The sequence below is a fragment of the Mus musculus genome, chromosome 3 (assembly GCF_000001635.26).
Source record: "Mus musculus strain C57BL/6J chromosome 3, GRCm38.p6 C57BL/6J".
NCBI classification, from domain to species: Eukaryota; Metazoa; Chordata; class Mammalia; order Rodentia; family Muridae; genus Mus; species Mus musculus.
In genome coordinates this window covers 64184416-64199454 of record NC_000069.6, presented here as the reverse complement: position 1 = coordinate 64199454, position 15039 = coordinate 64184416, and the positions used below count along the sequence as shown (strand labels likewise).

The 15039-nt window shown below is 38.7% G+C and overlaps 1 protein-coding gene across 3 annotated transcripts in view; it reads right to left on the bottom strand.

Moving 5' to 3' along the window:
• Vmn2r1 (vomeronasal 2, receptor 1) overlaps positions 1-15039 on the bottom strand; it is a 142676-nt gene that overhangs the window by 21393 nt on the left and 106244 nt on the right. Inside the window, exon 5 of one of the 3 annotated variants that reach the window (XR_001783721.2) lies at positions 9642-14449. The exons of the other annotated variants lie outside the window; for them this stretch is intronic. The gene's annotated coding sequence lies outside the window, so the exon portion shown is untranslated. Of the gene's footprint in view, positions 1-9641; positions 14450-15039 lie in introns of those variants that run through there. 3 annotated transcript variants of the gene reach the window in all.

The following is a 15039-nucleotide window of genomic DNA, read 5'->3' as shown; positions in this document are numbered from 1 at the left end:
CTACTGTGCCTCTCCGTCATCTGTCAAACGATTCAATGTGGTAAAAAAAAAAAAAAAAAAAAAAAAGAGCAGTTTTGCCAAGACTGGTCTTATCCATTCAATTCCTGTATGTTGCTGTCCATCCCTGCCATTTACAAAAGATAAGGAACTTGAGCATCAATGCTTTGGTCTTTCCCCACAGGAGGTCCACTAAACATTACTCATGTGTTACTTCTTCCTTGTCTGACCATTATTTCTTTACTCTTATATAATAACCTGTCAATTTACCAGAGGCCTCATTGGCTGGGACCCTTGCATTTCCACTTAACTTTCATTTTCACTTGGTCCACAGTGTATTCAGTGCTGGCTGTTCGTAGTCCCTGAGATAACACTCTTCATCTTGTGAATCTAAAAAGCTGGTAAATATGTCAATACAGTACTCTATTTTTAAAGAAACCAAAACAATACCCATTATTTGCTTGTGTTTCAAGATTATCCAACCAATAGACAAGACTAAAAAAACTTTTAAAATTCCATTCTTTACTTGAACATTTTTACATTACACTGCCTTTTTGTCTTCTCCTTATTTTACTTCTCCTGTTCCTTCTCCGCATTCATCTCCTGAAACAAGACTATGTACATTACATCAGTTTGTGTGGTTACCATTATCCCCAATACCCACCTGGCATTTCTAAATTCTTAGGAATTATATGATGTTTAAGAAATGTGTCCAACCATCCAAAAATATCAAGCAAGTGAAAATGTAGGAAGGCTGATCAAAGGAAGGGTCTGAGTCTTTCACCATTTATTTACTTGAGTATTGATAAGGAGTGGGGAAAACATTTAATGGACTTAGCGTAACTGTTAAATTTTCATGATTTTTGACATCTATCTCATGGGTATTGAGAATAGACAGGAAAAGAGTCAGAAGAAAACAAGAGGCCTGGTGACACAAAGTAGTAAATGGTAATTAAAATACTTTCTCAGTATAACCAGTGACTAAATTCTTTCAGGTACATAGCCTTAACCCCTATTATAAAAATTTGGAAGAATAATAATCTTCTTGTTAAAAACAAGGCAAATAATGCTTGTTAAATATATGCCTAGCTTGTGGTTATACTTAACAGAACCGAAAGCTCTAGATTACAGTCTTACTGGTCTGTGGAGAGCTTGTGAACACACTAGACCCTTGGGTGAGAAATCGAACTGCAGCAAGTAGGGCAGATGAAGATCAAGGATATGCCCTGTGTAAAGGATTTCCTTTATGCTACAGAAAGTATGTTCTTATCTACCTAAAGTTAATGAAGTAAGGTGTGAGTTAGGCCCAGGTTGTTTTCTTATTGAGAAGAGGGAATTATTCTCAATGTCTCTTTGATCCTATAGATTTAATGTCAGTCCCATGAATTATTGTACCACAGGTGTTGGGAGCTATTAAGACAACACAATTGTCCTGATCTCTAAATTGGGCCTCTCCCCCCAAGAAGAAAAGGGGGGTCAAAAGCGAGCCACCAATGCACCGCTCTGAGAACAACCACAAATTGTTCCAGCCCTAAGTCAACTCCGGATGTCCTGACCACAAGATGTACCCTGATACCACCAAGTTCCTGCTTCCCCGTGTAGTTGCCAAAAGTGTAGTTGCCAAAAGAAAATTTCCCGCTGCCCCATTCCTCCTGCTGAGAAGTACTTCCCCTTTTGCTTGTGCACTTAAGCCTTGAGCCTTGCTAATACAGTGACACCTTGATGCTAATCAGACTGGTTCCGTGTTGTTCCTCAAACTTGGTATCTGTCTTTCTCTCCCCCCATTTCGTTCTTAGGAAAAGGTCCCCTCAAGACCCTCGAATAACTGGACCTGCTGGACTGGTCACACAGGCCGTGGCAATTTCTGCATAAAGATAGCTTACAATTGAGAAGTACACTCTCAAGACAATTTCCTCCTAATCTTTTATAGTCCAGCTAAAGTGGACTTTATCTGAGAAATAAAGAATTTCCAGTTTCCTAAGTCAGTCAGCCATTACCTCCTCCATGACCTTTTCAACGTTCTTTCTACACTAGCAACTTTGATGTGAAAAATCATTTCCTGTAGAAAGGTAACACACACATCTACTCACCCAGATAGGGACCCCTAAACACAACACATTCACACACCAGCAAAGACCAACTCAGTCAACCAGTGGATTTTACTGGGGTAACTTAAAGGAATATGAGAGAGGAGTTAAGTACAGAAGCAGAAATTATTCTAAGACAGGTACAACACCCAGGTCAACCCCAGCATGAGTAACAGCTCACAAAAATCTTTGAACCTTGAGAATAGCTTTCATGCAGGTCAAAGGTCTGTCCTTCCCTAGGTGGTCAAAACAAATTTCAGGCAGCTCAGCTGATGTCTGTTCATCCCCAGCAGGACTGTTCTCAAAAGTTTTCTTTGAACCTCATCTTGTCTGATTCTTCTTTGCACTTTAACTCACTCTAAGAAGGAGTCTCAGTTTTCCTTGCTTAAGCCATCGGTGCTATCTAGTTAATATGCTCTGTTTCATGGACTTCTTAAAGCTATTTTAAGATATTTGCCTTACGACATAAAAAACTTCCCTGAAACAATGAAATGTTTGAATTTTGGTGGAAACTGTGACACAACACAACAGCAACATAATCTTATTGAATTTTACTTTAAGAGCCTGATTGTCCAGTCTTTCTACTAGACTGAGATTTTCAAAAGAAGGAAATACTTGTGAACATTTGAATCTTTAAAAAGGGAAAGTGGGCAAGGGGAAATTAAATCATTCTAAACATTTTCCTGTTTCATAGAGAAATATAATACTGCTAAACCATAGTATAAACTTATTTTACACTAGCAAATACATAAAATTGTAGTATACATCAATGGCATATTAAATTTGTACAGATGCCAAAAGTAAGAAAAAATGGGTAAAATTAAATTTCATAAATTATTTAACCTAGTATGTCTAAAATACTATTTAATAGGTTTTAATAAGTTAATATGTTTTCATGATATTAAAATAATAAAGTGAAATTATTTATGAGATAGATTCAATTCTTTTTAAAACTTTATAATGTAGTATGCATATTATATGCAGGGAATATGTCAATTTCCCCCAAACATTCTTTCTGTTTTAACTGCTACCTGTGGCTAGAGGATATCAGAGTTGGTAACAAAAAAAAAAAAAAAGCATTAGAAAAAAGAGAATACGATGAATTACATATGAAATTAATCTACTTTCTTTACGAATCTTCATTTTCTAAGTATCTAAATGTTTCCAAACTACTTTTTCTTCTTTTGTAACTCTTCTTTTACTCCTCACTATTATTATTATGGGATTACATTAGAAAAATAAAATTTACTACCCATGATGGAAACAAAATAGAGCTTGATTTCAATAAAGACATAGAAAATGAATACTATGATATCCTCATTTGGCACATGGATAACTGTAATGGTTTGTATATCCTTGGGCCAGGGAGTGGCACCATCTGGAGGTGGGGCCTTGTTAGAATAGGTGTGACCTGGTTGGAATGGGTGTGTCACTGAGGGTGTGGGCTAAGATCCTCACCTTAGTTGCCTGGAAGTCAGTCTTCCACTAGCAGCCTTTGGATGAAGACATAGAACTCTCAGCTCTGCCTGTGCCATGCCTGCCTGGATACTGCCATGCTCTCACCTTGATGATAATGGACTGAACCTCTGAACCTGTAAGCCACCCCAAGTAAATGTTGTTTTTTATAAGACTTGCCTTGGTCATGGTATCTGTTCACAGCAGTAAAACCCTAACTAAAACAATAACACTGGAGAAATCAACTTTGTAAAGGTTAGAGAATACAAATTCACAAGTTCAAAATATGAACTTGTTCTTCCAAAGAACTCAACCTTATTTTGGAATACTGAGTCTTCAAGGGTTAGTTACTTTGACATATTTGTATTTATTTAGAGAGAAAGTGTCTTTTTTTCAGGCACTAAATAAATGCAAAACAACTAAATCTCTTGGCCATATTTAAATCATTTTACTTAATATAGCATATGGTTTTATTTGTATTGTTGTTTGTCAACTTAGAATGTAAAGAGTCCATGTTATATTAAAATGCATGAAAACTTTAATATAATTTAGTAGTATTCTGATATATTGAGAATGTTTCAATGGAACATAATTTTATTGTCTTCTGAAATAAGAAAGTTATATTTTTTCTAATTTTTACTTTTAATATTTAAATATGTATTTATTTAAACTATTGGTTTGCTTTTGGGGGATTTTTTTTTTACATCCTAATGGCATGTCCCTCAGCCCTTTCCCCCATCCTAACCCCACCTGTTTTCTGCTCCACCACATCCACTCCTCCTTTCTTTCTCTTCAGAAAAGGGCAGGCCTCCAATGGATATCAACTAAACATGACATATCAAATTTCAGCAAATCTAGGTACCTCTACTTGTATTAAGGCTGGAAAGGCAGCTCATTATGGGACAAAGAATCCCGAAGGAGAAGGGATGAATCAGACTGACCCTGTTCCCACTGTTAGGACTCCTACAAGAAGAGCAAGCTATACAACTGTAACACATATGCAGAGGGCATAGGGCAATCCCAAGAATGAGCTCTAATTGTTGTTTTAGTCTCTATGAGCTCCTATGACTCCAGGTTACTGGATTCTGTAGGCTTCATGTGTTTTCCTTGACCCATTTGGCGCCTAGAATCTTTCCGTTCCCCCTCTTCTGCAGGATTCCCTGAGCTCCATCTAATATTTGGCTTTGGCTTTGGCTTTGGCTTTGGGTCTTTGCACCTGTTTCCATCAGTTGCTGGCTGAAGTCTCTCTAATGAAAACTTATCTAGGCACCAATCATAGTATAGCAGAATACTGATATTCATCATTTCATTGACTTTTCTTCTTTTTATTGGTAATTTTATTTACATTTCAAATGTTATCCCCTTTCCCGGTCTTCCCCCCAACCCCCGACCCATTTAAAAAAAAAAAAACTAGCCCATTCCTCAAGGCCCTGCTTCTCTGAGTGTGTTTGCCTACCCACACACCCTTCTACTACCACCTTACTGTCCTAGCATTCCCCCAAGAGGGGGCATTGAGCATCTACAGGGCCAAGGGGTCTCCCCTCCAATTGATGCCAGATAAGGACATCCTCTGCTACATATGTGACTACATACATGGGTCACTACGTGTGTACTCTTTGATTGGTGGTTTAGTCCCTGGGAGTTCTGGGTACTCTGGTTGGTTGATATTATTCTTCCTATGTGGTTGTGAACCCCTTCAACTCCTTCAGTACTTACCCAACTCCTCTTTTGGGATCCCTGTGCTCAATCTGATGGTTGACTACAAACATACACATCTGTATTGGTCAGGCTCTGGGAGAGCCTGTCATGGGACAGCTATGTCAAGATCCTGTTAGCAAATCGTTCTTAGCATCAGCAATAGTGTTTGGGTTTGGTCTCTACAGATAGGATGGATCCCTAGGTAGTACAGTCTCTGGATGGCCTTTTCCTTCAGTCTCTACTTCACTCTTTGTCCCTGCATTTCCTATAGACAGCAGCAGTTCTGGGTTAATACATTTGAGATGGGTGGGTGGCCCTATCCCCTACCAGGAGCAGTACCTAACCTCTGAATATGGACTCTACAGGTTCTCCCTCCCGTTTGTTGGGTATTTCAGCTAATGTCATCACTATTGGGTCCTGATAGCCTCTTGCTTTCCTGGAATCAGTTCCCCATCCCCACTGCTACGCACCTCCTTTCAATTTCCTGACCCTCTCTCCTTTCACACCTCTCTCCTTTCAATTTTTCTCCCCTCTCTCCTGTCACACCTGTTCCTGTACCCCTTTTCCCTCCTCCCCATTCTCCATCCCAGATCCCTCTTCCACTCTACCTCTTGTGACAATTTTGTTCCCACTTCTAAGTAGGACAGAAGCATCCACACTTTGCTCTTCCTTCTTCTTGAGCTTGATATGATCTATGAGTTGCATCGTGTGTTTTCTGAGCTTTTTGTCTAATATCCACTTATAATTGAGCACATAGCGTGTGTGCTTTTGTGAATAGGTTACCTCTTTCAGGATGTTTTCTAGTTCCATCCATTTACCTGAGAATTTCATGAAATCATTGTTACTAATAGCTGAGAAGTACACCATGGTGAAAATGTACCACATTTTCTATCTCCATTCCTCTTTTGAGGGACATCTGAGTTGTTTCCAGTTTCTCGCTATTATAAAAAAATAAAAAAACATAAAAAAAATTAAAAAGGGCTCCTAAGAACATAGTGGAGCATGTGTCCTTGATATATTCTGGAGCATCTTTTTGGGATATGCCCAGGAGTGGTTTAGCTGGATCCTCAGGTAGTACTATGTCCAATTATTTGAGGAATTGCCATCTGATTTCCAGAATGGTTGAATCAGCTTTTAATCCAACCAGCAATGGATGAGTGTCCCTCTTTCTCCCTATCGTCACCAGCATCAACTGTCACCTGAATTTTTGATGTAAGGCATTCTGAGTAGTATGAGGTGGACATTCATGGTTGTATTGAATTGCCTTTCCCTGCTGACTAAGGATGTTGAACATTTCCTTAAGTACTTCTCAGCCATTTGAGTTTCTTCTGTTGAGAAATCTCTATTTAGCTCTTTACTCCAATTATAATAGGGTATTTGGTGCTCTGGAGTCTAACTTCTTGAGTTCTTTGTATTTATTGGATATTTAGACCTCTATCCGATGTGGGGTTGATAAAGACTTTTACCAATCTGTAAGTTGCTCTTTTGTCCTATTAACTGTCCTTCGCCTTATTGAATCTTTGTAATATTTTGAGAGCCTATTTGTCTATACTTGATCTCAGAGCCTGAGCTATTGGTTGTGGAGCAATGAGCTATGCACAGACAGCCTGGTCTCCAGTCGAGCTTAGGTCTTGAACCCCGGTGGTACCCAGTGGGTGGTAATTTCCACCTACATGGGACAGAAGGCATGATCATGTCTCCTGAACCCTGGCTTCTGTCGAAATTAACACCCCCAAGCCCCCCACAGGAGACATGTGTGGCTATCTGTCACGACACTCTGGTGGAGTCAGCTTAACAAAGCGAAAGCTGGGAAGCTGGTTCATGAAGCAAAGAGTTTCAAGGAAACTCCCTTCCCGGGGGGCTGGCATTTTCTCCCTAATCTATATAAACCATAAAATTAATTTTTCCATTCTCGCATTAGTCTAGTGTATGGATCCACGTGCTCTCTATTTAGTATTACCTTATTGTAAATGCCTTTTAAGATTGTATTCTAACATAGCTAAAGCCTTTTCCCAGTGTTCTTAGAATCCAGATAGCAACAAGGAGTTTAACCTATTCAGTAACTAATTAAGCGCTACCATAAAACAATAAAGCACTAGCCATTTACTCAGCTGTCTGCAGAAAGAGACTAAAAGTCTCACTGAGATAGAAATCTTTTACTACAGGCTACATTCCATGTCAAGAGTAAGTTGATATACTGCCCTAATAAGGGGGAACTCTCCAGACAAGATAAGTTTTACTAGACCTAAAAATTTAGAGTTCAGTGATAACACATTACTCTTAAGGCCTGTCAAGAGTTAACAACCCCCTGATACTATTAACCCCAAAGTGTGAAATTCTTGCCTGGCATTAGGCTGATCCTAGGCAGGGCTTGTTATCCCTAATGTAAACATTTAATTAGTCCCTGCAAATTCCTTTCTGCTGTAACTGGTGAATCTCAGTGTATCTTGTCTTTCTGTGATTTGTATCTCCTGATAATTCGTTGTAATATAAGTCTGAAGCTCAACCAGAACATTACATTCAGATTCAACACCTCTCTCGCGTGTTTGTCTGTCTGTCACATCCAACTCTTTTTGCCCATCTGCCTAAGAAATCCCGTTCCACACAGACCAGGGACCCAGAGGGTCTGTGGCAGCTATCAGTCACATAAGAACAGCACCAAGCCTTCACACATGCAAATAAGGTTTTCCCCAAACTCTCAGTCCAAGCCAATGAGAGGTACCTGCTGTCTAACACAGAATTACTCCCAGAACTGTATATAAATTCATCCAGGGAATTAAAGGTATGTGAGAACTACTCCTTTGTCTGAGTCTTTTGTTCCAAGAGCTATATGTAATACTTGGGAAGAGATCTTCTCTCCGGAAGAGCCACCTGAGGTCCCGTTGCACTCCTCACTGGATATTCAGCCTCTTGTCGGCCCAGCTCGACCTGACTCAGTGCAGAGTGGCTCAGACTTACTGAGCAACCTGGAAGGCATGGCAGAGACTTCATCTCCCTGGTTGCACTTGCTTCCCTTCGCTGAAACCCTCGCATCAGGCCTGGACAGAGATCTCCGTGGAAAACCTCTGGTACCCAGGCCCACAATTGGTGTTCCGTTCAAGAAATTTTCACTTCTGCCAATGTATTTGAGGCTCTTCTGCACTTTGTCTTCTATTAGATTCATAGTATCTGGTTTTATGTGAAGTTCTTTGATCCACTTAGACTTGAAATTTGTACAATGAGATAAAAATGGATGGATTTCAGAACAGTTTTTGATATTCTGGGTTTTTTGTTATTCCAGATGAATTTGCAAATTGTTCTTTCTAACTCTATGAAGAATTCAGTTGTAATTTTGATGAGGATTTCATTGAATCTATAGATTGCATTTGGCAAGATGGCTATTTTTACTATATTAATCCTGTCAATCCATGAGCATGTGAGATCTTTCTATGTTCTGTGATCTTCTTCAATTTCTTTCTTCAGAGACTTGAAGCTCTTGTCATGAAGATTTTCACTTGCATAGTTAGTCACACCAAGGTATTTTATATTGTTTGTGAATATTGGGAAGGGTGTTGTTCCCCTAATTTTTTATCAGCCTGTTTGTCCTTTGAGTAGAGACAGGCCACTGATGTGTTTGAGTCAATTTTATATCCAGCCACTTTGCTGAAGTTGTTTATCAGGTTTAGGAGCTCTCTGGTAGAATTTTTGGAGTCACTTATGTATACTATCTTATCATCTGCAAAGAGTGATATTTTGACTTCTTCCTTTCCAATTCGTATTCCTTTGTCCTCATTTTGTTGTCTAATTACTCTGGCTAGGACTTCAAAAACTATTGAATAGGTAGGGAGATAGTGGGTAGCCTTGTCTATTGTCTTATTTTAGTGGGATTGCTTCAAGTTTCTCTCCATTTAGTTTGATGTTGACTACTGGCTTGCTATATATTGCTTTTATTATGTTTGCTTATGTGTCTTAGTTCCTGATCTTTCCACGTCTTTTATCATGAAGAGGTATTGGATTTTGAAAAATACTTTCTCAGCAACTAATGAAATGATCATGGGTTTTTTTTTTTGTTTTTTTTTTTCTCAACAATAAAAGAACTTCTGGGGAAATTACAATCTCTGACCTCAAGCTGTACAATCATAATAAAAATTACAGTGCAATCATGATTTTTAAAAAAGTACATGGTATTGGTAAAGTGAAAGGCTGGTAGATCAATGGAATAAAATTGAAGAGCAAGAAATGAACCAAAACACCTATGGCCACTTGATTGTTGGAAAAGGAGCAGAAACTATCCAGTGGAAAAAAAGACAGCATTTTCCACAAATGGTGCTGGTTCAACTGTTGGTCAACATATAGAAGAATGCAAATCGATCCATTTTTTTTTCTTTTTTCTTTTTTTTTTATTTGATATTTTCTTTATTTACATTTCAAATGTTATCCCTTTTCTGGTTTCCCTTCTGAAAACCCCCTATCACCTATCTCTCCCCGTGCTTACCAATACACCATTCACGATTCCTGGCCCTGGCATTCCCCTATACTGGGACATAGAACTTTCACAGGATCAAGGGCCTGTCCTCCCATTGGTGAACAACTAGGGCATCCTCTGCTACATAAGGGGCTAGAGCCATGAGCCCCAACATGTGCTTTCTTTTGTTGGTGGTTTAGTCCCAAGGAGCTCTGGACTTAATGGTTAGTTCATATTGTTGTTTTTCCTATGAGGCTACAAACCCCTTCAGTTTCTTGAGTTCTTTTTCTAGCTTCTTCATTGGGAACCCTGTGCTTAGTCCAATGGATGGCTGTGAGCATCCACTTCTATAATTGTCAAGCACTGGCAAAGCCTCTCAGGAGACAGCCATTTCATTGTTCTTTTACCAAGTACTTGGCGTCCACAATAGTGTCTGGGTTTGGTAATTGTATATGTAATGGATCTCCAGTTTGGGCCATCTCTGGATGGTTATTCCTTCAGTCTCTGCTCAAAACTTTGTCTCTGTAAATCCTTCCATGGGTATTTTGTTCCCCTTCTAAGAACGATCAAAGTATCCACATTTTGGTCTTCCTTCTTCTTGAGTTTCATGTGGTTTGTAAATTGTATCTTGGGTATCCCGAATTTCTGGGCTAATATCCACTTATCAGTGAGTGCGTACCATGTGCGTTCTTTTGTGATTGGGTTACCTCACTCAGGATGATAATTTTAAGTTCCAACCATTTGCCTAAGATTTTCATAAATTCATTGTTTTTAATAGCTGTGTAAATGTATCACATTTTCTGTATCCATTCCTCTGTTGAGGGACTTTTGGGTTTTTTCTAGCTTCTGGCTATTATAAATAAGGCTGTTATGAACATAGTGGAGCATGTGTCCTTATTACATGTTGGAGCATTGTCTTAGTTAGGGATTCACTGCTGTGAACAGACACCATAACCAAGGCAAGTCTTATAAAACATAACATTTAATTGGGGTTAGCTTACAGGTTCAGAGGTTCAGTCCATTATCATCAAGGTGGGAACATGGCAGCATCCATGCTGTCATGGCACAGGCAGAGCTGAGAGTTCTATGTCTTGATCAAAAGTCAGCTAGTGGAAGACTGACTTCCAGGCAACTGGGGTGAGAGTCTTAAACCCATACCCACAGTGACCCACCTACTCCAACCAGGTCCCACCTATTCCAACAAGGCCACACCTCCAAATGGTGCCATTCCCTGGTCCAAGAACATACAAACCATCACAGGTATCTTCTGGGTATATGTCCAGGAGTGGTATTGCTGAGTCCTCAGATACTATTATGTCCACTTTTCTGAGGAACCACCAAACTGATTTCCAGAGTGTTTGCCTCAGCTTGCAATCCCACCAGCAATGGAGGAGTGTTCCTCTTTCTTCACATCCTCACCAGCATCTGCTGTCACCTGATTTTTTGATCTTAGCTATTCTGACTAGTATGAGATTAGCATGTAGAAGAATGCAAATTGATCCAGTCTCATTTCCTTGTACAAAGCTCAAGTCTAAGTTTATCAAGTACCTCAACATAAAACCAGATATACTGAATCTAATAGAAGAGAAACTGATGAAAAGCCTTGAATACATGGACAGGGGAAAAATCTTCTGGACAGAACACCAATAGCCTATGCTCTAACATCAAGTATTGAAAAATGTGACCTCACAAAATTTCAACGTTTCTATAAGGTAAAGGACACTGTCCATAGGGCAAGATTGCAACCAAAAGATTGGGGAAAGATCTTTGACAAGCCTACATCCAATAGAGGGCTAATATGCAATATATACAAAGGACTCAAGAAGTTACACTCCAGAGTAACAAATAACCCTAGTAAAGAACGGGGAACAGAGCTAAACAAAATATTCTCAACTGATAAATCTTGAATGTCCCAGAAGCACCTAATGAAATGTTCAACATCTTTAGTCTTCAGGGAAAAGCAATTCAAAACAACCATGAGTGTCCACCTTATACCGGTTTGAATGGCTTACATCAAAAACTGAGGTGACAGTAAATGCTGGCAAGGATGTGAAGAAAGAGAAACACTCCGCCATTCCTGGTGGGGTTAAAAGTTTGTTCAAACATTCTGGAAATCAGTCTGGTGATTCTCTAGAAAATTGAACATATTATGGCTATACAGCTCCTAGGTATATACCCAGAATATGCTCCAAGATTTAACAAGGACCTATGCTCCACTGTAGCCACCAGTGGCCACGGGTTACTGGGTTCCTGAAAGGAAAGATGGGGTTGAATGGGAAAGGTGGCGAGAGATATAATGCTCCAAGACAAAGTTCGCTGATCAAGGCCCAATGTTCACTTATGAGTCTGAGCTTATAAAGGGGAGGAACCCATCCCCACCATGCCAGGATCTCCTGGTCACTTTGTCAGGATCTGGAAATAAAGTTCAGCTGCTCAGCAGGTAGCTTCTCAAAGGAAACTGAAGATGTGGCAGACAAAAGGCTTTACCTAGGTCAGAAGACTCCACCCCAGGTGGGCTAGCAACTGCGGCAAAACAGGTCTGAGTTAGCCTGCTCAAAGCTGGGGGGAGGGTACAGTTCTACCCTTTTTATTTATTTATTAAAAATTAGCTGGACTGGGGCATAAAATTTACTTATGCTCCATGGTCCTGCCTGGCAATTATGGTGGCTGGAGGCTGCACCTGTCTTCGAACTACATCTATTGGACTCTTTTCTGATGCATCCTGGAGAACACATACAGCTTGTTTGTATTTATTTGAACAAATATGCCCTTTTAGCATTTATTATTAACAAATGCAGTCTCTTGGCACATGCCTCTGTCTTAGACTGAAAAAAGAGCTATAGACCAGTGGTCTGTCTTTGTCTATTGCCCCTCATTGCACACCTTTACCCCATTCAGACCAAAGCTACAATATGCACTCAATGAATCTCTTCATAGTGATGATTAACTGTCATCTGAGCTTTACTGAAGGTGAGCCTGCATGGAGGTAACTGATCTGCTTGAAATACAAAGTCAGGAGTTGAAAGCAACAAGATTAAAGTTGTCTGTGGGAATATTCCAGGCACTCAATTCAGTTGCAAATTAGCAATGGTCAGAACCATGTCTGGCCTCCCAACATTTGGTAGGTGGCTTTGAAAAATCAACAGAAAAACTGTTACTTCCCATCTAAATATTGGAGGCTGTTCCAAGTTAACTCTGCTGGCTAATAAAGATTTTAAGTCATCATCATATTTGGAATCTCCAATATTGGATTTATTTCTAGGCCAGTCCATGATTGTGTCAGAATAACTGATCATATTTAAGGAAAGAGAAGAGTCATTAAAAATCCTCCTCTTGATTAATTTTTCTAAATCAGTTTCCACAGTCTATGTTCTCTCTCCCACAAGGTATAAAAGCTTGAAGCAAGGCACCTTAGTTTGTCTAATCTGAGACATAGGCAAACAAAGGTGAGTCAACACAGCTTTCCTGACACATTGTCAGGGCACTCAGCAAGCTCACAGGTCAGCATTATCCTTTTGTGTCAGTATATTACACCAATCACTCTGGCAGTTAGCAAGCTCCTGCAGCATTCTGTGGGAAAAATCACAAACATGCCATCTTCCCCATATTAAATACCTGATCAGGATCATGCCATATGCCAATAAGTGAATCCTTTCATCTCACCTAGGCATGAGTATGCCTATTTGTATAACGCTATAGGCACTCAGCAAGGAGTTCCTTAGCATCCAAATTTGAAAATTTGAAAAATACAATTCATGATTTAAATAATGCAATACAATTCCCACCCCCCCCCTTTTTTTAAAGAAAATATTGTTTTAAAGTTCCACAATACCTTAGCGTTGAGAATTATTTAAAAAAACCAGTAACATAGGTAACATTAAATTGTTCACAAAATATCTCAAATGCCTCACTATAATAGCCAGTTCCATTACCTGTTTTAATCTTATTTGGAACTCCAAGCCTAAAAATAAATTAACATAGACAATGACTAATTACACTTTTAGTTGCTTCTCTTGTTAGAGCAGTTACAACTAGAAAGCCTGAAAAGGTATCAATAATCACATGTGCATATTTTTTTTCTAAAATCATAAATATTAGTATCCATTTGTAATAACTGATTAAGTCCTTGAGAATTAATGCCGTTATGTGGAACAGGTAGAAACTGAGGATATTGAGAACAAGTCTTTACAATTTGACATGCATATTCTCTAAAAATACCAAATTTTTATCTCAAACCATTACATTTTTTTATGTAAAGAATGAGATTATATGGCCAGTTGTTCTTGTGTAAGGCCTATAATCTGCCTGGGATATAAATCTGGCGTGGCATTGTCTTAAGGAGTCTTGTCCAGGCAACCTAGGATGAGTTCTTAAATGTCTGAAGACAGTCCTTTAAAGGAACAGCATTTTCCCTTAACTTGAGTTGTATATGCATAAACAATTGCAAATTTGAGAATTAGCAGTATCTAAAAAAGGAACAATTTCAAGCAATTATAAGCCCTGAGCTAGAGGGGGGTTAGCGATATGTGGAGATATATGGAGATTTATAGAGATGTAGATATATCTATATATTGGCTATCAGTATACAAATTAAAGCTTGATTTTTCAACATTTCAACACTGGCTACAGCACACCATTTAATTATCTGTGCTGAAGCAAGAGGAAACTCAAAAGAATAAAATAAATATGTGATCCAATCACATATACTTTTCTCCCATAGAAGTGCTGTTTTCAAATACAGTAGATGTATTCTTTATGGGATGCATGCCTGCAAAAGAATATATGAAAGCAATTTTTAGCAACTTATCTTTTGGATAATGATCACCAATTTTACCTAAAATGTTTACTATGCAATAGACCAAATATCAATATTGTGCAATAACCAATTTAATTGCTGTCTCATCATGTTTTTAAGACACTTTTTTCTAAAATACAGTCATGATTTTATCTTACATTTCTTTATTAACACCACACCAGTTTCATAACAGGATGTTAAAACTTTACTTGGAGATGAAGAAAGATGATTCCACATTAATGTTCTCTTTTGCCAGAAAATTACTGTGGGCACATTGAGTAACAATAACTAAAATAAGTAGCGAATGTTTGATTACCATTGATTACAATTGATAAAATTGATTACAGAAGCTTCCTCTACTTCCTGCAAAGCTTTTGTTTCTCACCAGTTAATTTGAATCTCCCTTGATAACATCCAACAAAGGCTTAAGTCCTCCTGTGGTGAGTTTAAGGTGAGGTCTTAGCCAATTAAGATCTCCTGGAAGCTTTTGAAAATAATTTGAAGTAGGCAAATCATCTTTTCTTTCTTGAATTTTCTGTGCCACAATTTTTCTAGGATATAAC